The 25,667-nt window shown below is 43.9% G+C and overlaps 1 pseudogene; it reads left to right on the forward strand.

The window, feature by feature from the left end:
- Positions 1-22,177: 22,177 nt before the first annotated feature.
- LOC127137619 (metal tolerance protein 11-like) lies at positions 22,178-23,002 on the forward strand (annotated as a pseudogene).
- Positions 23,003-25,667: the final 2,665 nt, after the last annotated feature.

The following is a 25,667-nucleotide window of genomic DNA, read 5'->3' on the forward strand; positions in this document are numbered from 1 at the left end:
ATAACATGCTTAAAAGCTCTACAGCCCTCAATGCTATGTCCGGGCATCTCAGAATGAAACACACAACTAGCATTCTCATCATAGTTTGGAGGCCTATTCTGCCGCTCTATGGGAATCAATATCCTCGGCCGTACCAAACCCAGATCCATCAACCTCTGGAACAGGAGGGCATAAGTCACAGGTGGCTCCTCAAACTGACGTTCCTCCTTTTTCTTCTTCACCTGGCTCCTAACCCTTGGCGCCTTCTGTTGAGGTGGTGGTTGTTGCTGTTGAGCAGGTGGATTACCAACAGGGATGGTTACAGTGGAAGCATAAGGGTGATAACGATCCTGACTACGTTCCCTTTTTACCGGCACACCAACTGGCTTAACCTCCCTCTTGAAAGGACCACTGTCAGAAAGTTTCTTTGTCACAGTGCCAGAGGGATTTGCCACCTCGGATGACTGAGCTTTTCCCTGAACTTTCTCCACCATCAGCCACTTTTCGATCCTTTCCAATCTTTCGGCCATGGCCTTCTGTCCCAAGGCAAGCCCTTGCACAATACTGAACAATCCCTTCATCATCTCTTTCAGCTCAAGGATGTCGGCGTTGGGAAGACCCATCAGTTCGGATTTGTTGCCCCTAGCAGGATATCTGAGCAAACAAGCTACGCGCACCGGTTGACACCTACAAAACAGCAAAAGGGTTAGTATGACTCACACATGCAATGTCTGTCCGTACTAGGAATATTCTGTCCTTGGATTCCGGTTTCATCGAGACAGATAAAATTTTATGAACAATATTCTGACATCTGGATATCTCTCAACCAGAATCTTAATCAAAAATGGACCCTGAATACGGACAGACATGGGTTGAATGCAGATGAATGCGAAATGAGACCAATGCAAATGCATGAATGCAGGTTACTGTGCCACCAATTCCTCTGAAAACCCATCACTTCTCTGAACCAGTCCCATCATCGGGACTAAGTCACCATAAATCCGACTTGGGGAGTTCCGACATAAACGGAATTGGATATTACATCACCATCATCACAGAAACATCCACTGAACGGATGACAGTCAGATCCTCTGAACAGGTACTCTCAAATTCAACCCGGGGATCCGAAATAAACGGAACCCTTTGATAAACCACGGACAGAACTCCGGCGTCCCAGAAATAAATGTCCATAATTCACATTCATCATCAGTACCAAGAGTCACCAACAAGTCACCAACCAGTCAGCAACTGTACCTGTAATAATCATTCCCTCCCACTCACGGGTGTCATCTAGGCCAGGGTAAGGTCGAGAGAAACGCAGCATAAATAACCTTTCGCAGAATATCATCCTGTGCACACCCGATGTATGCACCGATAATATCCCACCAGGGTCTGAACTGCTCGTGATATCAATGTTCCGCTAAGTGGCGCCATACCACCCGCTTCCCATGAATCACTCTATTCCTAGGTTTCCTAGATTTCACTCATAGCCTGGGTATTGGGCCTTTTACCTCGAGTAAATCCCACCCCCAATCAGAGAAAACACAGCCAGCACAGCAGATAAAATGAATGAATGCAAACATTAATGCACACATTGAAAGCAAACAGTAAACGACATGAATGCAATAAATAAAGCAGCATAAAACAACCAAAGCCCTAACCTAGAGAGCACTAGGAGAGACTCGCTTAGGGAAGAAGGACCAGCACAGGTCAACTTCTCTCGTATCCCCAGCAGAGTCGCCAGCTGTCGCATTACGCGAAAAACCGGCGGGAAAACAAGAACAACAGAGCCGCCACCGTGCGTTATTTATCCCAAAAAGAGGGAAAGGAAACGCTCAGAGTAAACCTGGGAAAAGACGTGGTCTCGCGACCAAAGAGAATGGGATCGGGAGTCGGTTATGCGAAGGGAAGGTATTAGCACCCTACGCATCCGTCGTACTCGACGGGATCCACGCACAATAGGAAGGAAAATGGTTGCTAAAGCACTGCTCAAACACACACACACTGGCTGAAGGAGACACAAGAAAACAGACTGAAAACTGACTCGGCAGGATATCGCATCCTGGGCCTACTTAGTCTATCAAGCATAGACATCAGAGTCAAAGTAGTTCGGACTGGGGAAAAACATGCTCGCTAGGATGTCGCATCCTATGCATACGTATCTCCTTTGGACGAAGGAGAATCAGAGCATTCGTAGCTCGGCTAACACGCACACAAACAAACACAGGCAAAGGCAAACGTGGAGCCTGAATGCCAATCACTGGGCTTACATCAGCATCCGAACCAAAACACACACAAGGAGGCAAACGTGGAGCCTGAATGCCAATCACTGGGCTTACATCAGCATCCGAACCAAAACACACGCACACTGGAATCCGAATGCCACTCGATGGACTTACATCAGCTTCCAAGCACACAACAAGAAGAAGAGTCTCGATTGCAACCAGGGCAAGAGAACGGGAAGGTCTCAATCGCAACGAGGGCGAGAGAAAAGAATTAGTGTTAGTTGTTAGTCAAACTCGGCAAGACATCGCGTCTCGTGCCTACGTATCTCACCTGAACATGAGAATCAGAGTTGCCGTAGTTCGGCTAAACTATTCCTGTTGGTTTGTGTTTTTTAAGTGGACAACGTCACTACGCAATCTACCGGATGCTCGACCATTGGAGACTTACTCACCTGTAGTAGAAGGAGTTGACGTATCCTTAAGAGGGGATAATGTTTGTTTGTGTTTTAGGAAAGCTCAAGCAAGAAAGGAAGTCCTATACGAAGGAACCGTGCTACCTTAATTGACATGCAAACGAGACTACGCGGAGTCTAGCAAACCTAGGGGATACAATCACACCACACAAACATATACAGCATGAAATAAACACACCAACAAGGGGCTCAAACATCAGGGCTAGGCTTTAGTCGAGGGGTCATATCAACCTCAACAAACAAGCCTCTGTATCGGGGTCAGGTTAGCTCTTAACCTTGCCATTGAGGGGATAAGGTGAAGCTAGATGAAAGGTGATGAGGGGTGTGCCTCATTGCTTCTATCTCAAGTCAGAGAGAGCATCAGACAAGGGAGCGTGGGTCCAGAATGGGGGGACCCTTCTACGCTCAGGACATAGACTCGACTGTACAATGTACAAGATCTTGGGCTTGGATCTCAATGCTACAACCATGTAATGGGAGCAAGGAGAAGACTCACAGAATAGTGGGGGATAGATTGCTTATCCCTACCTTCCACCAATTGCCTCAAGTGAGGACTTTACCTGCTTGGGACAAATATAAACATACACAAGCATTGCCTCTTAAGGAGGACTTCAGACAGTTTGCCCGGCCCGGTAACAGCCGGGTCTCCAGACTACATGAAGTCAGAAACGTCATACCTCGGTGCAAATTGCTTAGCAAGCAAAGCAATATTAGCAACTTAATGTACCTGTGTAAATAGCTAACCAGTCAGTACACAATTCAAACAAACAATCAACAGTCAATATCACACAAACAGACAAATCCAATCAGACAACAATGAGCGATCCATGAACACAAGGGAATCCCCCATTAAGGCCTACAAAACACACAATTGTTAGCCAACAACAACAAATGGTTAAGCTCAAATGAAGGAGCATCATCACTCATGTAGATGCATTCTTGAACCTGAAATCACAATTCAAATGATAAGTCCAAACCACTAGGTCGAAGCCTAGGGTCAACAGAGGGAAAAAATCCAGAACAGAAGCTGATACTCCACATGAAACTCATTTAATCAAGAGATGACATGTCCTAAAATTAAGGGAGCATGCAAGATCGAGTTATCTCTAAGCCTAGGGGTAGAATGGTCATTTCACAGTTAATGGATTAATATTGGATTAAAATCTATTTATAACATTCTAATTAAAAGTCAACTAAAATCTAAACTAGATTTAACAATTTAGAAAAACCAAGAGATTACCTAATATTTCTTTTTAATATTTTCACAATTAATCTCTAATCCTAAAGTCGTTTGAATCCTAGTATTTCTAAAATTAATTCTAAAATTATTTCTAATTCTAACAGCATATCTAAAGATATTCTAATCCTAATTATCTCTAGAAATGCTTATAACAATGTCTAACTAAAATCTCTATCTAATTAACTCTAATATTTTCAGTTTTTTTCTAAATCATTATCTAATATTCTACATACTTAATCCTAAAATCAACATTTCTAATAAGTCTCTAAAAACTCCTAATCAAACATCACCTATTAAACTTCTAAATCAAGATTAACAATTAAATCTACACAGCAAATCAGGATGGACCTAACTGGAAAATAATAAGCCCAATCGCATGGGGGTGTACTGGTCATTGGATGGTGTATGGGAGAAACTCGCTATGGTCTGGGCCCAAGCAGGATCTTCAACGATCGGAAACAGAGGACACATGCATGGTAGAAAAGAAGATTCCACAAAACGCAAATGGAACAAAAGCCAGAGCCACCGTCGCGTTCTCCGCCATATCATTGATCGTGCCGTCGTCGTGGCTCTAGGAGGAAGAAGATGAATCCGATTTGTCATCGTAATCGCCATAGGTGATGGCTCGGTCCAAGCGAAGAGAAAAACGAATACGATCAATGCGCGCTCTCATCCACATCTCGCGACGGCTCAATAATCATTCGACAGAGGATTCGTTCTTTAATCAGTTATCGGATTCGAATTCGAATCGATCCATTATCGGCAAAGCTCGTACTATTAAATTCGACTCAATTCGTCTCCATATGAACAAACAGTAACAAGTGATATCTGAATCGAATTAGGGACTTACCGTATGAAGCGACGATTGGATCTTCAGTCAACTCTTCTTCTTCTTCCTTTCTTGGAGCGATTCCGGTGAGATGTTGATTGTTGACGGTGAAGGTGTCGTGAATCTGTTACGGTGGTTGAAGATTCTGCGAGGATGATCGAAGGTTGGTACAGTGAATGTGGTTGAAGAACCGAGGTGGAAGAGGAGGTTGAAGTGGTGGCTTAGCTCTGCCGTGTGGAGCTTCGAATGATGAAGCTCCCACAACAATGGAGGATGAGCGTGTGCTGAAGGTGAGGATTGAGTGCAGAAGCTTCTGGGAATCAGGGGAAAATCGTTCGAACCCAATGATTGGCAATGATTGCAGCTTATATAGCACAATCCCAAGGGCAAATTGGAGAATTAAGTATGAATCATCCAGCTGGCACCTGAGTGAACGAGAAGGTGAGTTTCTACATCGTGAATTAAGTCACGTGTTATTTTTTCACAAGTTTAACTCTCTAATCCCTTTGCTTTAAGTTCTTTGATCCAACTGTGGATAACTGTTATTGAACCAAACTGATTTGGATTGTTGCTTAACTTCCTGAACTGCTCTTTCATGAACTGTTTATTACTTTGAAACTCATTGATTTGAACTGAACTGCATTTTTTTGGATTATAGGTCTGTGTTGGTATGCTCGGATAACTTGGTTGTAGGGGCGCTTGTGAGTGAGGGTGCTGTTGTGGATCCTTTGATTGCTGCAGTTGCTATCAGAGAAGTTGCCGAAATGGGGAACGAATACCCGTTATTGTGAACTGTTGGTGTAGGCTGTTACGAGCAATGTGATAACGAGTTGCGCACCTCTTTCATTGTGGTCGAGCATTGGTTGTAATCTGGCTCTAGACAGATTGAGATTGAGAAAGCATGCCGGAATAAGACCTATCATTTGACGACTCACCACCAGCTGCCCTTTTATTAAGTCTAAGCTCTTCGTGCGTACCAGGGCGAGTCATTTTCACAGGAGTGGTATGGTTCATGCACACTGCAAATGGTGCCTCGTCCGTTCTAGTTGGTGCCTTGAAATATGATGCAACACCCTTGTCCCTTTTGCTGTTGACATGTATTGCTCTACAGGATGTTTTTGCAGTCTTCATATGTTGGCGTAAATTGGCCCTTGATTTCCTATTTATTAGCAGGACTCATCAACTCTGCATCAAGCTTTTTGTGGAGTAGTTTTCAGGTCTGCAGTAGGTTTGTGACCATTGCCATCCTGCAACTGGCTGCATCCTTAGGTCCATAATCAATGCACACAGCACATGACAGTATGGATTTATGATTTGATTGGTCTTCATGCCTTGGCTTGTAGGCTGGCTAATGTAGCAGGTGGATCACTGGTTTGCGGAGTGGTTTTTGACAGTTTTGCTTGAACTGATGTGAGTATGGTTTGATTGCTGGTGAATAATAGAAGTCCTTTGCATTTCGGTATCCCGCAGCTTGCATTACCGTCCAGATTAATTCAATATGTATCAGCTGCATTCTGCAACAAGATTCTGCATTCCATTAATGATGATAAGCATTTCACTTCTAGCACCACTGCTGTCAATCTGACGGGTATTGAGTTCCACGAAAAGATCGTTCAGCAACAGAACCGGATGCAAGCTTCTCAGTAAGCCCCTCTTGGTTTTGATCTTGATGTAGCGTTATGGCACACCACTGGTTTTGCAGGCTTGGCCTATCATGTTCAAATCAGAGCTTAGCCAAGGTAGATACTTTAACTTGAGCTATACACATTGTAATACTGCCATGCCTTTGGCCTTGTATGCCTTGTATTTTGCAGGTTTGGGAGGTGCAATGACCAGCAACGGATACACGAAGTGGGTTGGTCAGAACACACAAACAAATGGCCAAACTGTATTTTGAAGCATTATGGACAAATAGCAAACTCCAGGATCAAGATGGACTTTTAAAATAGGATTGGAATTTATGGGGTTGAGTTGACTTTGGTCAGAGTTGACCAAAAAGTCAACGGTTGACCAGAGTCAACAGTTGGTCAACACGCTCATTCTTTGTATTTTTTTTTTTTTGTAATGAGCTTTTTATGATCATGTAATGGATGATGCTTCCTTATTCAAATGGCCCTTGAAATGAATTAATTTGATGTTTTGATAAGAATAAATGCATCTCGAACATGTATTGGAATAGAGTGAACAATGGAAATTACGACATTGAATGAACTAATCATGAGGGATAACCCAAGACAATCATGAAACAAAGGACTTAGAAAGGATCAAAAGGCGCTGAACCACAACCCACATAAACCAAACACTGGAGCCAATGATCATGAGCATGGTGAATAGAAACACAACCAAGAACTCCACAGGAATGAACCAGGAACCAGAAGCTGTTGAATGCCAGTTAACCAAGCAAAGAGATCAAGCATCTTGAATGATGATGTACCAGCCGAACTAGGATTAGGAGGCCACAATATAGGAGCGTGACCTGATTAGGGTATGGAACCATGATCAATTAAAGGCCTTTAACACAGGGTCTTGGCACCTCCAGAAACCACCATTGACACCAGATTTAATCATAATACCCAAACATCTCCACACTAGGCTTCGATTAGGGCCACCCCGAATTCACTGAGAAATCCTAGTTGCCACTAGGTGTAAACATAAAGCTCTGAATTCAAGTCACTGCCATCTTGTGTTGAACCTTGCTTGTGTAGATGAAATGCATGCTCATGATGATATGCAAATGTTAATAACCTAAAAATGAAATGAATGTACCAATGGGAGGTGCAAATTTGAGGTGCTACAGCTGCCCCTATTCAATCAGCTGGGAACCCGAATGGATGAGAGCAACGGCTGTCAGACTTTCAGGGTAAACAGGGATTGAATACCAAGTACCGTAGAAATTTGCACACTGCTGAGAAATTTTTTTTTTTTCTTTTCTTCTTTCTTTTCGGCGGCACAACCACATCCAGACATCGACACACGATGAATGGGAACAGAAATCATCTCAATTAGATGCCAACGGACAACTAGGAAAAACTCAACGTTTACCAAGACCAACGGAGAGGTAACCAAACATCATCGGATGAATGGAAAGAGATATACAACCATACGTCAGCGGACGGAATGGGAAAAACTCAACGTTTACCAAGACCAACGGAGAGGTAAATCAACTCTACTGGGGATAACCAGGAAAGGATACAACCATACGTCAGCGGACGCAGTGGGAAAAACTCAGCGTTTACCAAGACCAACGGAGAGGTAACCAGACATCATCGGATGAATGGGAAGGATAGTGATACAACCATACGTCAGCGGACGAAATGGGGAAAAACTCAACGTTTACCAAGACCAACGGAGAGGTAACCAGTCATTAATGAATGATTGGAAGACTCGACCAGACGTCATAGGACGAAAGGGAGAAGCTCGACGTTTATCGACACCAACGGAGGAGGAGAAAACTCAGCCAAGACGTCATAGGACGAAAGGGAGACTCAACGTTTATCGACACCAACGGAGAAGGAGGAAACTCAGCCAAGACGTCATAGGACGAAAGGGAGACTCAACGTTTATCGACACCAACGGAGAAGGAGGAAACTCAGCCAAGACGTCATAGGACGAAAGGGAGACTCAACGTTTATCGACACCAACGGAGAAGGAGGAAACTCAGCCAAGACGTCATAGGACGAAAGGGAGAAGGAGAAAGCCACTTCACGAGGGAAAGGCACCACAACCGGAAACCGAATAGGACGTCTACTGGGAATTCTGGTTGGGAAGTCAACCAGACATTAATGAATGAACTGGGAATAGGGTATACAATCAGACGTTCATGGACGAATGAGAAAAACACAACGTTTATCGAAACCAACGGGGAGGTAGATCCACTTGGGGAAAGGTACAACTAGACATCATAGGACGAATAGGAAAAACTCGACGTTTATCGACACCAACGGAGAGGAGGAGACTCTGAGGGGAGTCATCTGGCATTACCAAATGATCTGTAGGGAATAAACAACTAGACGTCAGCGGACGGCTAGGAAAAACTCGACGTTTATCGACACCAACGGAGAGGAGGATTCTTCTGGGGACGACCCCGTGGGGAAAGATATCAACTATACGCCAACGGACGCATAGGAAAAACTCGACGTTTATCGACACCAACGGAGAGGAGGAAACTTCACTAGGGAAGAGGAGGACGCAACCAAATCATCAACGGATGATAGGGAAAAACTCGACGTTTATCGACACCAACGGAGAGGAGGAACTTCGCTAGGGAAGGGACGACGTTACGAACATCGAAAGATGATGTTTACAGACACCAAAGAATACCAGACACTACGCATGACTGGGAAAACACCGAAGGATGGTGTTTACCGACACCAAAGAAGCAACGCACGCGGGTGCTGACAGGACGACATCTACACATGTCAAGGCAAGGCTACACACTTGAAGGGGATCTCACTGGGGAACAAGGTCACGACAGTGAGCAAACAGGAAGGAACACCATGGATACCGGGTTGTAGGTATGAAACAGGTGACCGACCAAAGCGTGAATTGGTTTGTTGTCCCAAAACACTCGACATCCTGAAGAGGGCTAGAAAAGCAGTCTTGTTAAAGGATGGACATTCGATTCCATAGGGAATACGAATCTTACTCTGCTGGAGAAAACAATCAAAAGACTGACCAGAGAGTGCATGAGACATATTATCTAGTCGTCAAAACGTAGATAACACACTCGCATGGAAGATTATCCATAACCGGATTGCAGGTTGTTAAATGGATAAACGACCGAAAAGAAAGGCATCAGGGTACCAGGAATAGGTATGCAAAAGATGACCAATCAAAAAAGGATGAAGTTGCTAACTCGGAGCAAATACCCAAAGGAAGGGGAAGACCCACTGGGGACAATACTGCTTGATCAAGGCAAGTATCCAGAGGGGAAAAGAATATCAATACCGCAAACTGGATACTGATAACTGCAAAGAGGGGATTACATCTACCGGTTTGTAGGCAGAAAACCACGGAAAAGTAACCAGTCATCGATAAGATGAGCACACAGGGTTAACTCCACCAAGGGGATGAAAGTGGGATTTTACAACTACCGGTTCGCAGGTAGAAAACCACCGACAGAATGAACCACAAAGGCTACCTCTGCTAGGGGATGAAAGTGGGATTTTACAACTACCGGTTGGGTAGAAAACCACAAAGATAGGACTTACAACTACCGGGTCGTAGGTAGAGGCCAACAAATTCCACTGAGGATAAGATGAATGAGTGCCGGTTAGTGAGCAACTATTCATTTATGCCCCAGGGAAAAACAGAAGACAGCCACAAGGAAGCCAATTCAGGATCGATCCAAAAAGGCAAACTGAACCAAGACATCCTAATGAGGAAAGAACTCACTAGGGAAAACCCATCCCGTGAGGGAGGGAACGGAAACAACCGTCATCCACGAGGACACAACTCAGTGGGGAGCGCAGAAGGAAATGGTAGACACTTTTCTGCTTAAGGGGTAGACTCTACATGGAGAGGTCAGACACACCCACATCTGCTAAGGGAAAAGGCTCCAAGCTGGCAAGATGCTACCAATTGGGGAGTAACAATGCTGGGGATACCCACTCACTTGCGGGGTCACTTCTCTCAACCCTGCTGGGGAACCCAATTCTGAAGTCGATCCAAGCGATGCCAAACTCTTTCCAACGACCCATTCTTGGTCAATTCACCACGGCCTCGGGCTAATGGATATGCTTGCAATGCAGATGCATGAGTTTTTTTTTTTTTAGCGTAATGCCCCATGATTATGGAAATGCCACGCACTAATGATGCAATATGTTATGCTTATCTACATGATGAATGCATAAACACGCGTCTCCTCTAGAGACAACACTGAGGAACTCCAGGAACTGCACTGAGGATCTCATTACCACGTCAACTTCCACCCTGCTGGGGAAAGACAGCTTCAGACTTGGGAAACAGTCACAACTCCGCTAAGGGTATGGTAACCTTCAGGCTTGCTGAGGAGGCACCGACCTCGAATCTGCTAGGGAGATGACAGTCTCAAATCCATTTGGGGAAATACGGCCTATCGGACACGGGCCGCCCTTCGATTCGTCGAACACTGGTGTTCACCATTCTACCACAGTGTTGACTTTCTACTTTTGAGAACTCCCAGGCTCGCCTGGACTCTTCTGATTCATCCCACGAAGATCGAATTCCTGGGATCCAAACAAACTTTCCGGTCCTTAGACTTTGAAGAGTCTTCTTGATTAAACCTTCCAGGATCGTCGTCCTTCTTTCGTCGTCCTTTCATTGTTCGTCTATCCCTTGCCCCTGGTTGGACTCTGTGGGGATCTTTTGTCAAAAGGCTCTATATCACCGCTTGCCAGCGAATGAAGATATCTAACAGTACCTGCACAAGAGATTGTTAGATAAAAGCGTGCCCCAGGCGTGCCAACGCTTCAACACCTAGGTCACTCAAACCTCCGAATAAGATTTCCAGATTTCAATCTTATAAGCATGCATCGGAAGGGACCCCTATGTTTCAAAATGCAAATATTCTTATCAAAACGAACGGATGTTTTCGTAATCAAAGCGGTAATGAAAACAAAAACAAAACTATTTGACTGAACACCCACTTTTATTGACTGAAACACAAAGGATGGCTCAGAATCGAGCAACACACAGGAAGCAAACCCTGGAAAGAGGTGATTGCGCACAAAGGAAAAAATCTATCCTATTGGCAATGCGGAACCGTGATCTCATTGGGTTCCAACTCGGTTACACCTCATATGTCCTCAAGACTTTCCTCACTTTCGGCCTTCTGAACAAGACGCTTCCAATCGATTTCTGTCGGAGACTATCCAAGTCATATCTCAAGTACAAACGATCATGCTGGACGCAGTTGTTCGTTTCAATCCCTCTTTTGGCTGGACCGCCCTTTCAGGTTTCAGTCCACCGGGATACCCTTTTTTGCCCAAGTCGCCCTTGTGGGGTTTTCGACTTGTCGGGTGTACAGTTTTTCTCATTATCCCTAACTTTTGCCCGAACCTTTTCTCTTTTTTTCTTGGTTCGCCGGGATGCCCTTTTTTGCCTGGACTCTTTTATTCTTTTTGTCCAGCGGGTCTCTTTCTTCACGAAGTATTTTCTGACTGCGTCCGCACTCACAGGGAATGGAAAATCTTCATCATTCGTGGTCGTCAACAACAAAGCTCTGTCGGAGGAGACTTTTTTTTTTTTTGACCACGAACGAACCTTCATAATTTGTTCATCCACTTGCCCCACGATCGTTGAGGAGGAAGGATCCTTTTCAACATCACATCTCTTCCATGCTACCCACGAGGTCACACGTCTCGGTTAACAACACGCTTCATTTACTGGGTACAACTGCCCCATGACAAGTAACTGTCGAACTCTTTTCTCAATCAGGCTCAATGCGTCGTGCCGAGTCCTCATCCACTCGCCCTCTTCTCATCCATCCGGACTCTCCACGATGAGATTTGGCCTCCAGCAGGCAATATCACTTCCATCCCATACTGAATGAGGAAGGCGTTGCCCCAGTAGATGTACGTATCGAAGTACGACACTCCGGATACCAACTTCGTACTCAGCCACCATCATTGGTGCGTTCAAATGTTACCGGGGAAGCACTAGCTCATTCACTTTAAACTCTCCCCATCAGACATCAGAATCCGTTCGGATTCAGGGTCAGGCCCCTCCTCCGGGATCGGTCACTCTCAATCTTTCGATTTGAGTACCTCGAGATGTCCTCATCAGGGACTTCAAACTTCCTTGGTTGAGAATCATCGATGGGTTGTTGGGCGAGATAACCATACAATACCCTCTTCTTGATTGCTTTCTGGGAGGTATACCGAATATCGTATTCAGTCGACACCATTTGCCCTCTCGCAACCCGTCCGTTCAACGCTATCTCCTCAAGCACATACTTGATCAGATCCATTTTGGACATCCACAAGGTGGTATGAACCAGCATACTGTCTCAGTCGGCGAGCAGCCTATGCCAAAGTACATCAAGTTTTCTCGAGCAGTGAGTGTATTGTTTCACAGTCGATAAACTCTTTGCTTAGGTAAATTGCATGTTCTTTTCGACGAGGCTAGTCATGCTGACACATACACACCTCGTAGACCCCTTGAGGGTTGTCAAGTACCAGATTAACAGTTGTTTCTTCCAAGGAAGGCATCAGAATCAGAGGTTCCTGCTACTCATTTTTTCTTTCCATGCCCCTTGGCAGTCATCGTTCCACCTGACCATTTGATTTCTTTTCTCTCTTTTTTTGTTTGTTTTTGGTTCAGGCGTTTCTTGCACTGTTTTTTTTCCTTTTTTTTTTTTGCAGGAAAAACCTCGATTCCTCTTTCATTCACAACATGCCTCGGCAGCTTGCTGGACAGCACTCCATAAGTGCACTGACTTAGACTCAACAGTATGAGTTATCTCCACCGGTCAAACAACTTGATCAAGTCCACCGGGTGCCCCTCTTCTGCTTGGGGCTTTGTCATCATGTCATCAACATGGCATTTGATTCCACGATGAATCATATCATGACACAAAGTCACTCTTGACCTGTGGTACGTGGCACCGGCGTTCTGCTTCACTAGAGGACGGTCTTCTCTCCATGGTAGCTTGTGCCCCACAACATGGGTACTCCCCCCTGGTGTATCTTGATGCAACCAGGTGAAGATATCAACCTGCTCTTTCGACAGGGCTACCCTTCTGTTCTTGACTTGCCTCTGAAGCGGCCTCAACTTTCATTTCCCTTCTGACCTCGGCGGTACTTGGGATCACAATCTTGAATCGCCCCTCGTGTGGTTGAATCACCTTCTCCTCTTGTTTCAACAACCTAGCTAATTTCAGCAGATCACAATCTTCTTCGCCTTTTTCTTCGGCATGATAGCTTGGATTGTCGAAGTCATATAGAGGTGTAACCAAATTGTTATCGATGAGATCAGGAGGGTAATCACTTTTGTGGTTGGAACAAGACAAGTTCAAAAGAAAAACGAAAAACATTGCCATTTTTATTTTTTAAAACTGCAAAAAAAGAAAAAACAAGGAACACCGCTTTTGATCACAAAAACATCCATTTATTACTGATGCAAAATGTTGCAAAATGAAACACATGAGGTGGCCCTTACAATGGACCAGTACGTTTCGGGCAAAACGTATGGCTTTCATGCAAACAAAATCAAAACACAGAAATACTACACTTCCGGATGAGCGACAGTGGTGCTTTTGGAGGCCTTCCAGTTGCCTGGTACGCACGACTTTATCCACAATTCTAGCTCGCGGTCACGGTCGATCTCCTCACTCACTGAACAAGCTTGATCAGAATTCAGCATTCCTGCACTGACGAAGATGTACGGTGGACGACGTCCTCTGTTTGGTCTAGACGACTCTTGATCTGGATAACCAATCCCGAACATGTCTGCCTTTACCACTATGTCAATGATCCTTCCCCAGCCTCGGGCCTCTTTGTTCTTCACCACCTCCAAAGCTTGTTTATAAGAAGAAATGGACAACTTCTTCTCCTTCTCAACAGCATTCTCCACCTTGGCGGTTTCGATTGCTTGACTGGGTGTTTCAAATTTTTCCTTGTCTATTTCCTCTTCCTTGATCCTCTGGGTGGTATCCCTTGTCAGCATACCTCCCCCTGTGGCGACGGTTGCACAAGTATTATCAATAGCAGGGACGGCTCTATCCTGCATCAGAAGTTTTGGGACCACATCCATTGGAACTTTTAGCTGATCCTTCTCAGTCACCTCCATCCCCTTTCTGGCTTTCTTCACCATCTTGACTTTCACAGGACCCCGCCTGGGCACAGGGTTGACATCCCCCTTCATGATCTGTGCTAAGTTGATGGTCTTAGAGTCCACCATGTCCTGGATAACATGCTTAAAAGCTCTACAGCCCTCAATGCTATGTCCGGGCATCTCAGAATGAAACACACAACTAGCATTCTCATCATAGTTTGGAGGCCTATTCTGCCGCTCTATGGGAATCAATATCCTCGGCCGTACCAAACCCAGATCCATCAACCTCTGGAACAGGAGGGCATAAGTCACAGGTGGCTCCTCAAACTGACGTTCCTCCTTTTTCTTCTTCACCTGGCTCCTAACCCTTGGCGCCTTCTGTTGAGGTGGTGGTTGTTGCTGTTGAGCAGGTGGATTACCAACAGGGATGGTTACAGTGGAAGCATAAGGGTGATAACGATCCTGACTACGTTCCCTTTTTACCGGCACACCAACTGGCTTAACCTCCCTCTTGAAAGGACCACTGTCAGAAAGTTTCTTTGTCACAGTGCCAGAGGGATTTGCCACCTCGGATGACTGAGCTTTTCCCTGAACTTTCTCCACCATCAGCCACTTTTCGATCCTTTCCAATCTTTCGGCCATGGCCTTCTGTCCCAAGGCAAGCCCTTGCACAATACTGAACAATCCCTTCATCATCTCTTTCAGCTCAAGGATGTCGGCGTTGGGAAGACCCATCAGTTCGGATTTGTTGCCCCTAGCAGGATATCTGAGCAAACAAGCTACGCGCACCGGTTGACACCTACAAAACAGCAAAAGGGTTAGTATGACTCACACATGCAATGTCTGTCCGTACTAGGAATATTCTGTCCTTGGATTCCGGTTTCATCGAGACAGATAAAATTTTATGAACAATATTCTGACATCTGGATATCTCTCAACCAGAATCTTAATCAAAAATGGACCCTGAATACGGACAGACATGGGTTGAATGCAGATGAATGCGAAATGAGACCAATGCAAATGCATGAATGCAGGTTACTGTGCCACCAATTCCTCTGAAAACCCATCACTTCTCTGAACCAGTCCCATCATCGGGACTAAGTCACCATAAATCCGACTTGGGGAGTTCCGACATAAACGGAATTGGATATTACATCACCATCATCACAGAAACATCCACTGAACGGATGACAGTCAGATCCTCTGAACAGGTACTCTCAAATTCAACCCGGGGATCCGAAATAAACGGAACCCTTTGATAAACCACGGACAGAACTCCGGCGTCCCAGAAATAAATGTCCATAATTCACATTCATCATCAGTACCAAGAGTCACCAACAAGTCACCAACCAGTCAGCAACTGTACCTGTAATAATCATTCCCTCCCACTCACGGGTGTCATCTAGGCCAGGGTAAGGTCGAGAGAAACGCAGCATAAATAACCTTTCGCAGAATATCATCCTGTGCACACCCGATGTATGCACCGATAATATCCCACCAGGGTCTGAACTGCTCGTGATATCAATGTTCCGCTAAGTGGCGCCATACCACCCGCTTCCCATGAATCACTCTATTCCTAGGTTTCCTAGATTTCACTCATAGCCTGGGTATTGGGCCTTTTACCTCGAGTAAATCCCACCCCCAATCAGAGAAAACACAGCCAGCACAGCAGATAAAATGAATGAATGCAAACATTAATGCACACATTGAAAGCAAACAGTAAACGACATGAATGCAATAAATAAAGCAGCATAAAACAACCAAAGCCCTAACCTAGAGAGCGCTAGGAGAGACTCGCTTAGGGAAGAAGGACCAGCACAGGTCAACTTCTCTCGTATCCCCAGCAGAGTCGCCAGCTGTCGCATTACGCGAAAAACCGGCGGGAAAACAAGAACAACAGAGCCGCCACCGTGCGTTATTTATCCCAAAAAGAGGGAAAGGAAACGCTCAGAGTAAACCTGGGAAAAGACGTGGTCTCGCGACCAAAGAGAATGGGATCGGGAGTCGGTTATGCGAAGGGAAGGTATTAGCACCCTACGCATCCGTCGTACTCGACGGGATCCACGCACAATAGGAAGGAAAATGGTTGCTAAAGCACTGCTCAAACACACACACACTGGCTGAAGGAGACACAAGAAAACAGACTGAAAACTGACTCGGCAGGATATCGCATCCTGGGCCTACTTAGTCTATCAAGCATAGACATCAGAGTCAAAGTAGTTCGGACTGGGGAAAAACATGCTCGCTAGGATGTCGCATCCTATGCATACGTATCTCCTTTGGACGAAGGAGAATCAGAGCATTCGTAGCTCGGCTAACACGCACACAAACAAACACAGGCAAAGGCAAACGTGGAGCCTGAATGCCAATCACTGGGCTTACATCAGCATCCGAACCAAAACACACACAAGGAGGCAAACGTGGAGCCTGAATGCCAATCACTGGGCTTACATCAGCATCCGAACCAAAACACACGCACACTGGAATCCGAATGCCACTCGATGGACTTACATCAGCTTCCAAGCACACAACAAGAAGAAGAGTCTCGATTGCAACCAGGGCAAGAGAACGGGAAGGTCTCAATCGCAACGAGGGCGAGAGAAAAGAATTAGTGTTAGTTGTTAGTCAAACTCGGCAAGACATCGCGTCTCGTGCCTACGTATCTCACCTGAACATGAGAATCAGAGTTGCCGTAGTTCGGCTAAACTATTCCTGTTGGTTTGTGTTTTTTAAGTGGACAACGTCACTACGCAATCTACCGGATGCTCGACCATTGGAGACTTACTCACCTGTAGTAGAAGGAGTTGACGTATCCTTAAGAGGGGATAATGTTTGTTTGTGTTTTAGGAAAGCTCAAGCAAGAAAGGAAGTCCTATACGAAGGAACCGTGCTACCTTAATTGACATGCAAACGAGACTACGCGGAGTCTAGCAAACCTAGGGGATACAATCACACCACACAAACATATACAGCATGAAATAAACACACCAACAAGGGGCTCAAACATCAGGGCTAGGCTTTAGTCGAGGGGTCAGATCAACCTCAACAAACAAGCCTCTGTATCGGGGTCAGGTTAGCTCTTAACCTTGCCATTGAGGGGCTAAGGTGAAGCTAGATGAAAGGTGATGAGGGGTGTGCCTCATTGCTTCTATCTCAAGTCAGAGAGAGCATCAGACAAGGGAGCGTGGGTCCAGAATGGGGGGACCCTTCTACGCTCAGGACATAGACTCGACTGTACAATGTACAAGATCTTGGGCTTGGATCTCAATGCTACAACCATGTAATGGGAGCAAGGAGAAGACTCACAGAATAGTGGGGGATAGATTGCTTATCCCTACCTTCCACCAATTGCCTCAAGTGAGGACTTTACCTGCTTGGGACAAATATAAACATACACAAGCATTGCCTCTTAAGGAGGACTTCAGACAGTTTGCCCGGCCCGGTAACAGCCGGGTCTCCAGACTACATGAAGTCAGAAACGTCATACCTCGGTGCAAATTGCTTAGCAAGCAAAGCAATATTAGCAACTTAATGTACCTGTGTAAATAGCTAACCAGTCAGTACACAATTCAAACAAACAATCAACAGTCAATATCACACAAACAGACAAATCCAATCAGACAACAATGAGCGATCCATGAACACAAGGGAATCCCCCATTAAGGCCTACAAAACACACAATTGTTAGCCAACAACAACAAATGGTTAAGCTCAAATGAAGGAGCATCATCACTCATGTAGATGCATTCTTGAACCTGAAATCACAATTCAAATGATAAGTCCAAACCACTAGGTCGAAGCCTAGGGTCAACAGAGGGAAAAAATCCAGAACAGAAGCTGATACTCCACATGAAACTCATTTAATCAAGAGATGACATGTCCTAAAATTAAGGGAGCATGCAAGATCGAGTTATCTCTAAGCCTAGGGGTAGAATGGTCATTTCACAGTTAATGGATTAATATTGGATTAAAATCTATTTATAACATTCTAATTAAAAGTCAACTAAAATCTAAACTAGATTTAACAATTTAGAAAAACCAAGAGATTACCTAATATTTCTTTTTAATATTTTCACAATTAATCTCTAATCCTAAAGTCGTTTGAATCCTAGTATTTCTAAAATTAATTCTAAAATTATTTCTAATTCTAACAGCATATCTAAAGATATTCTAATCCTAATTATCTCTAGAAATGCTTATAACAATGTCTAACTAAAATCTCTATCTAATTAACTCTAATATTTTCAGTTTTTTTCTAAATCATTATCTAATATTCTACATACTTAATCCTAAAATCAACATTTCTAATAAGTCTCTAAAAACTCCTAATCAAACATCACCTATTAAACTTCTAAATCAAGATTAACAATTAAATCTACACAGCAAATCAGGATGGACCTAACTGGAAAATAATAAGCCCAATCGCATGGGGGTGTACTGGTCATTGGATGGTGTATGGGAGAAACTCGCTATGGTCTGGGCCCAAGCAGGATCTTCAACGATCGGAAACAGAGGACACATGCATGGTAGAAAAGAAGATTCCACAAAACGCAAATGGAACAAAAGCCAGAGCCATCGTCGCGTTCTCCGCCATATCATTGATCGCGCCGTCGTCGTGGCTCTAGGAGGAAGAAGATGAATCCGATTTGTCATCGTAATCGCCATAGGTGATGGCTCGGTCCAAGCGAAGAGAAAAACGAATACGATCAATGCGCGCTCTCATCCACATCTCGCGACGGCTCAATAATCATTCGACAGAGGATTCGTTCTTTAATCAGTTATCGGATTCGAATTCGAATCGATCCATTATCGGCAAAGCTCGTACTATTAAATTCGACTCAATTCGTCTCCATATGAATAAACAGTAACAAGTGATATCTGAATCGAATTAGGGACTTACCGTATGAAGCGACGATTGGATCTTCAGTCAACTCTTCTTCTTCTTCCTTTCTTGGAGCGATTCCGGTGAGATGTTGATTGTTGACGGTGAAGGTGTCGTGAATCTGTTACGGTGGTTGAAGATTCTGCGAGGATGATCGAAGGTTGGTACAGTGAATGTGGTTGAAGAACCGAGGTGGAAGAGGAGGTTGAAGTGGTGGCTTAGCTCTGCCGTGTGGAGCTTCGAATGATGAAGCTCCCACAACAATGGAGGATGAGCGTGTGCTGAAGGTGAGGATTGAGTGCAGAAGCTTCTGGGAATCAGGGGAAAATCGTTCGAACCCAATGATTGGCAATGATTGCAGCTTATATAGCACAATCCCAAGGGCAAATTGGAGAATTAAGTATGAATCATCCAGCTGGCACCTGAGTGAACGAGAAGGTGAGTTTCTACATCGTGAATTAAGTCACGTGTTATTTTTTCACAAGTTTAACTCTCTAATCCCTTTGCTTTAAGTTCTTTGATCCAACTGTGGATAACTGTTATTGAACCAAACTGATTTGGATTGTTGCTTAACTTCCTGAACTGCTCTTTCATGAACTGTTTATTACTTTGAAACTCATTGATTTGAACTGAACTGCAATTTTTGGATTATAGGTCTGTGTTGGTATGCTCGGATAACTTGGTTGTAGGGGCGCTTGTGAGTGAGGGTGCTGTTGTGGATCCTTTGATTGCTGCAGTTGCTATCAGAGAAGTTGCCGAAATGGGGAACGAATACCCGTTATTGTGAACTGTTGGTGTAGGCTGTTACGAGCAATGTGATAACGAGTTACGCACCTCTTTCGTTGTGGTCGAGCATTGGTTGTAATCTGGCTCTAGACAGATTGAGATTGAGAAAGCATGCCGGAATAAGACCTATCATTTGACGACTCACCACCAGCTGCCCTTTTATTAAGTCTAAGCTCTTCGTGCGTACCAGGGCGAGTCATTTTCACAGGAGTGGTATGGTTCATGCACACTGCAAATGGTGCCTCGTCCGTTCTAGTTGGTGCCTTGAAATATGATGCAACACCCTTGTCCCTTTTGCTGTTGACATGTATTGCTCTACAGGATGTTTTTGCAGTCTTCATATGTTGGCGTAAATTGGCCCTTGATTTCCTATTTATTAGCAGGACTCATCAACTCTGCATCAAGCTTTTTGTGGAGTAGTTTTCAGGTCTGCAGTAGGTTTGTGACCATTGCCATCCTGCAACTGGCTGCATCCTTAGGTCCATAATCAATGCACACAGCACATGACAGTATGGATTTATGATTTGATTGGTCTTCATGCCTTGGCTTGTAGGCTGGCTAATGTAGCAGGTGGATCACTGGTTTGCGGAGTGGTTTTTGACAGTTTTGCTTGAACTGATGTGAGTATGGTTTGATTGCTGGTGAATAATAGAAGTCCTTTGCATTTCGGTATCCCGCAGCTTGCATTACCGTCCAGATTAATTCAATATGTATCAGCTGCATTCTGCAACAAGATTCTGCATTCCATTAATGATGATAAGCATTTCACTTCTAGCACCACTGCTGTCAATCTGACGGGTATTGAGTTCCACGAAAAGATCGTTCAGCAACAGAACCGGATGCAAGCTTCTCAGTAAGCCCCTCTTGGTTTTGATCTTGATGTAGCGTTATGGCACACCACTGGTTTTGCAGGCTTGGCCTATCATGTTCAAATCAGAGCTTAGCCAAGGTAGATACTTTAACTTGAGCTATACACATTGTAATACTGCCATGCCTTTGGCCTTGTATGCCTTGTATTTTGCAGGTTTGGGAGGTGCAATGACCAGCAACGGATACACGAAGTGGGTTGGTCAGAACACACAAACAAATGGCCAAACTGTATTTTGAAGCATTATGGACAAATAGCAAACTCCAGGATCAAGATGGACTTTTAAAATAGGATTGGAATTTATGGGGTTGAGTTGACTTTGGTCAGAGTTGACCAAAAAGTCAACGGTTGACCAGAGTCAACAGTTGGTCAACACGCTCATTCTTTGTATTTTTTTTTTTGTAATGAGCTTTTTATGATCATGTAATGGATGATGCTTCCTTATTCAAATGGCCCTTGAAATGAATTAATTTGATGTTTTGATAAGAATAAATGCATCTCGAACATGTATTGGAATAGAGTGAACAATGGAAATTACGACATTGAATGAACTAATCATGAGGGATAACCCAAGACAATCATGAAACAAAGGACTTAGAAAGGATCAAAAGGCGCTGAACCACAACCCACATAAACCAAACACTGGAGCCAATGATCATGAGCATGGTGAATAGAAACACAACCAAGAACTCCACAGGAATGAACCAGGAACCAGAAGCTGTTGAATGCCAGTTAACCAAGCAAAGAGATCAAGCATCTTGAATGATGATGTACCAGCCGAACTAGGATTAGGAGGCCACAATATAGGAGCGTGACCTGATTAGGGTATGGAACCATGATCAATTAAAGGCCTTTAACACAGGGTCTTGGCACCTCCAGAAACCACCATTGACACCAGATTTAATCATAATACCCAAACATCTCCACACTAGGCTTCGATTAGGGCCACCCCGAATTCATTGAGAAATCCTAGTTGCCACTAGGTGTAAACATAAAGCTCTGAATTCAAGTCACTGCCATCTTGTGTTGAACCTTGCTTGTGTAGATGAAATGCATGCTCATGATGATATGCAAATGTTAATAACCTAAAAATGAAATGAATGTACCAATGGGAGGTGCAAATTTGAGGTGCTACAGGTATCATGCTCTCAGTTGACTTTGGTGAAATTCAAGCTGATGATTTATTGTCGCTCTTTCACTAATGAGATTGTTAAGGCTCATGCTCAAGATCACTTTTTGATGTGATCACTAATTTGATCAGTCTCATTGCTGCACTTTTGGCCAATTATTTTGATGATTGGATGGATCCGGTCGGTGCTATCATTCGGGCTTTATACATAATTCGCTCATGGTCAATGACAGTGTTGGAAAACGTGAATTCCTTGATTGGAAGATCAGCTGCACCAGAGTATCTTCAGAAACTTACATACCTTTGCTGGAACCACCACAAGGCTGTAAGGCACATCGACACTGTCCGGGCTTACACATTTGGGTCTCACTACTTTGTGGAGGTTGATATCGTCTTACCAGCAGGCAGGCCTTTGCAAGAGGCTCACGATATTGGTGAATCATTGCAAGAGAAGCTCGAACTCTTGCCTGAGATCGAGCGTGTTTTTGTTCATCTTGATTACGAGTACAGTCACAAATCTGAGCATGCTCAAGCTCATTCTTAGCAGCAATACGGGAAAGCAATGCCAACAACTTGTGTACTTCATTTGCGCTTTTCGCCTTCTGTCTCGGATGTAAATGTGAACCGTTTTAGGTAGATTTGAATCTGTACTAACTAATGAGAAGTTGATGAGAGCTGTAGAATTGGATTTGGGATATGTTGTGATGCCTATCAATGTTGTATAGCAAGGTTGAAGACCTACTTCGAAACAAGAACATGAGCAAAGGTTACTGCAGCAACATTGTAGAACCAACGCAAGGCCAAATGCAGCATCCACAACCTCCCTGTTACAAGAAATTCACTGCAGTAAAAAATGTACGATTAATCAGCAAGGCAGTTAAATTTCAGAAATATCCCAATTTGGCATAGAGACAAAAACAAAGAGGAAGGCACATGCTCAGGTTACCTGTTCCAGATCCAAGTATCAAACGAGATGGACCAAATTCTGAGCATCAAAAAAGGAATTCTGCAGGAACGCTTCTTTTGGACATCAAAGATACCTTTTCAAACCCTAATCTGTGAACATAAAAGGGGAAGGGAGTTGGTGAGAGAAAGAAGGTGAGAGGCAAGCAACAGAAAGAGGAGGAGGCGACCACCAAAAGAAAACCTAATACGATAAAGGGGACGAACCTTTTTGCAAAAAACGGCGGGGAACTTTGAAACCTAACAAAGAGAGCTCATTGCAAGCTAGCTGCCACCGCCGAATCACATCCAAAGGTGAGCACCACTTTGTTTTCCCTCTGAATCTCTTTACTGTCGCGTCTTTGGGTTTGAGGTTGTGAGAAGTGAGAGAGATTGAGGAAGGCGAGTTCGTTGAAAACGATGACCGAGGTGAGGAACGATTGAGGGACGGAGAGAGTAAAGGTTGGGGACGAGTGATTTTGAGTGAGCGGGCGTGAAGGAGAGACGCGATGAGAGTTTGAGAGAGAAAGAACTCTGTCTTCGCGAGGAAGACAAACGAAACCTGGATTTCGTGCCCTCCCCCAAATCATTTCCTTTTTATTTTTTTTTATTTATTTTATTTCATTTTTAAATAAAATAGGTTCTCAGAAATATTAAAGGTTTTAGAATTCTTAGGTTTAGTTAATAATTATATTCATATTTTTAACTTACCCCCCATTAAAAAAGAAACCAACAGACCTTCACTTTTGTTATTTTATGTTCCTTTTTTTGTTTTTTTATTCCAATCTAGTCTGGTTTATATGTTTAAGTTGTTATCTAGATGACAACTGATGATGAGTGGTCTGGTGGAGAAGGGTAGTATCTTATTCTTGAGTGGGGTGGGTTCAATACTCATGAGTGGCATTTTTTTGGCATTTTATTTCTTTTAGTTATATTATTTTTCTTTTAGCATTTTTTATTCTTTTAGTATTTTGTTAATATCCTTTTTTGTTATGTTTATGCTTCATTATTTTTCATAGTTTCATTATCATAGATTTGTTGTCTATTAAGTTCATCATGCATGCAAAACCATTTTTTAAACTTATAAAAATCATACTTTTCTCGATTTAATATCGAGCCCTTTTTCACACCCTCGTAAGTCGATTGCTTTTTAAGCATCGCCGTCAACCTCACATAGCTTACTCTTGGGCTTCCTTACAATGAGACATGTCCCTTGCACTTACACTCATACATTGTTTAATACTTCATTATTTCATTCTTCGATCATTTGATTCGATTATATACTTGTTTATATCTTAATTGTTTGATTAACTGTGGCCTACTTGTATGGTGTATGAGGCATGTATTATTATTGTTTGTTTGCCATGAACAACTCCCATTCATAACAAATGTACCCCTCTCCCATGAAATGTATAAAATTTACTCTTTCATTCTTTATTCACCTGTTAATACAAGAATTAAAATGAACATTCGATAACCATTTCAAAACAAGATCAAAACCTCGATCCAACGTCGAGTAATCATTTTTCAAAACCTAACAGAACCAGCACGTATTCATCCACCCTTTTGTAAGTCGATTGCTTTATGCATCGCCATCAACCTTGTAAGTCGATTGCTTTACGCATCGCCATCAACCTTGTAAGTCGATTGCTTCATGCATCGCCATCTACCCTTATCCCTAACACTTCTCCTTGCTCCACTCGTCAACTCTTGTTCCGATTAGGTAGCACCCATTAGATAGAACCCTTTGTATGATAACATAGGTAGGATTCCCTTATTCTTTTGCATGCTAACATTAGGTAGATATTCCCATCTGTAAATCCTAACACTTAAGTACATATTGCATGACAACTCTAGGGCAGAGCTTCCCCCACTTCTAGACCTTTCCGAGCGTCTCCGATCTTGTGGCATGTAGTCCGTCCTTTGCAAAGAGGTAACTGCCTAAGACTCGATTCAGCGAGCTGCGACACCTACTGCTAGGACGTGAACACATTGCCCACTCTCCTTTGACACAACTGGTGTCCTCCTTTCTAAGTCCATATTTAGATGGCAACCCCTATGAAGGGGAACTACGTCGCCCTGATTCTCATACCAGATGAGGTACGTAGGCAGGAGACCGTGCGAGGTCTCTCCGGGCCCTTTTTTCTTTTTCAACCTTTGTGTCTCAACCCCCTTGTGTGTGTTGTTGTGTGCTTGGAAGCTGATGTGAGTCCATCGAGTGGCATTCGGGTTCCAGTGTGGGTTTGTTTTTGGTCCGGATGCTGATGTAAGTCCAATGATTGGCAGTCGGGCTCCACGTTTGCCTCTTTGTGTGTGTTTTGGTTCGGATGCTGATGTAAGTCCAGTGATTGGCAGTCAGGCTCCACGTTTGCCTGTGTTTGTTTGTGTGCGTGTTAGCCGAACTACGTCAACTCTGATTCTCATGTTCAGATGAGATACGTAGGCACAAGATGCGAGGTCTTGCCGAGTTTGACTAACGACTAACAACTAATCCTTGTTTGTCTTCGCCCTCGTTGCGATCCTTTCTCTCGCCCTCGTTGCGATCAAGACCTTCCTTTTCT

The sequence above is a fragment of the Lathyrus oleraceus genome, chromosome 1, assembly GCF_024323335.1.
Source record: "Lathyrus oleraceus cultivar Zhongwan6 chromosome 1, CAAS_Psat_ZW6_1.0, whole genome shotgun sequence".
Classification (NCBI taxonomy): domain Eukaryota; kingdom Viridiplantae; phylum Streptophyta; class Magnoliopsida; order Fabales; family Fabaceae; genus Lathyrus; species Lathyrus oleraceus.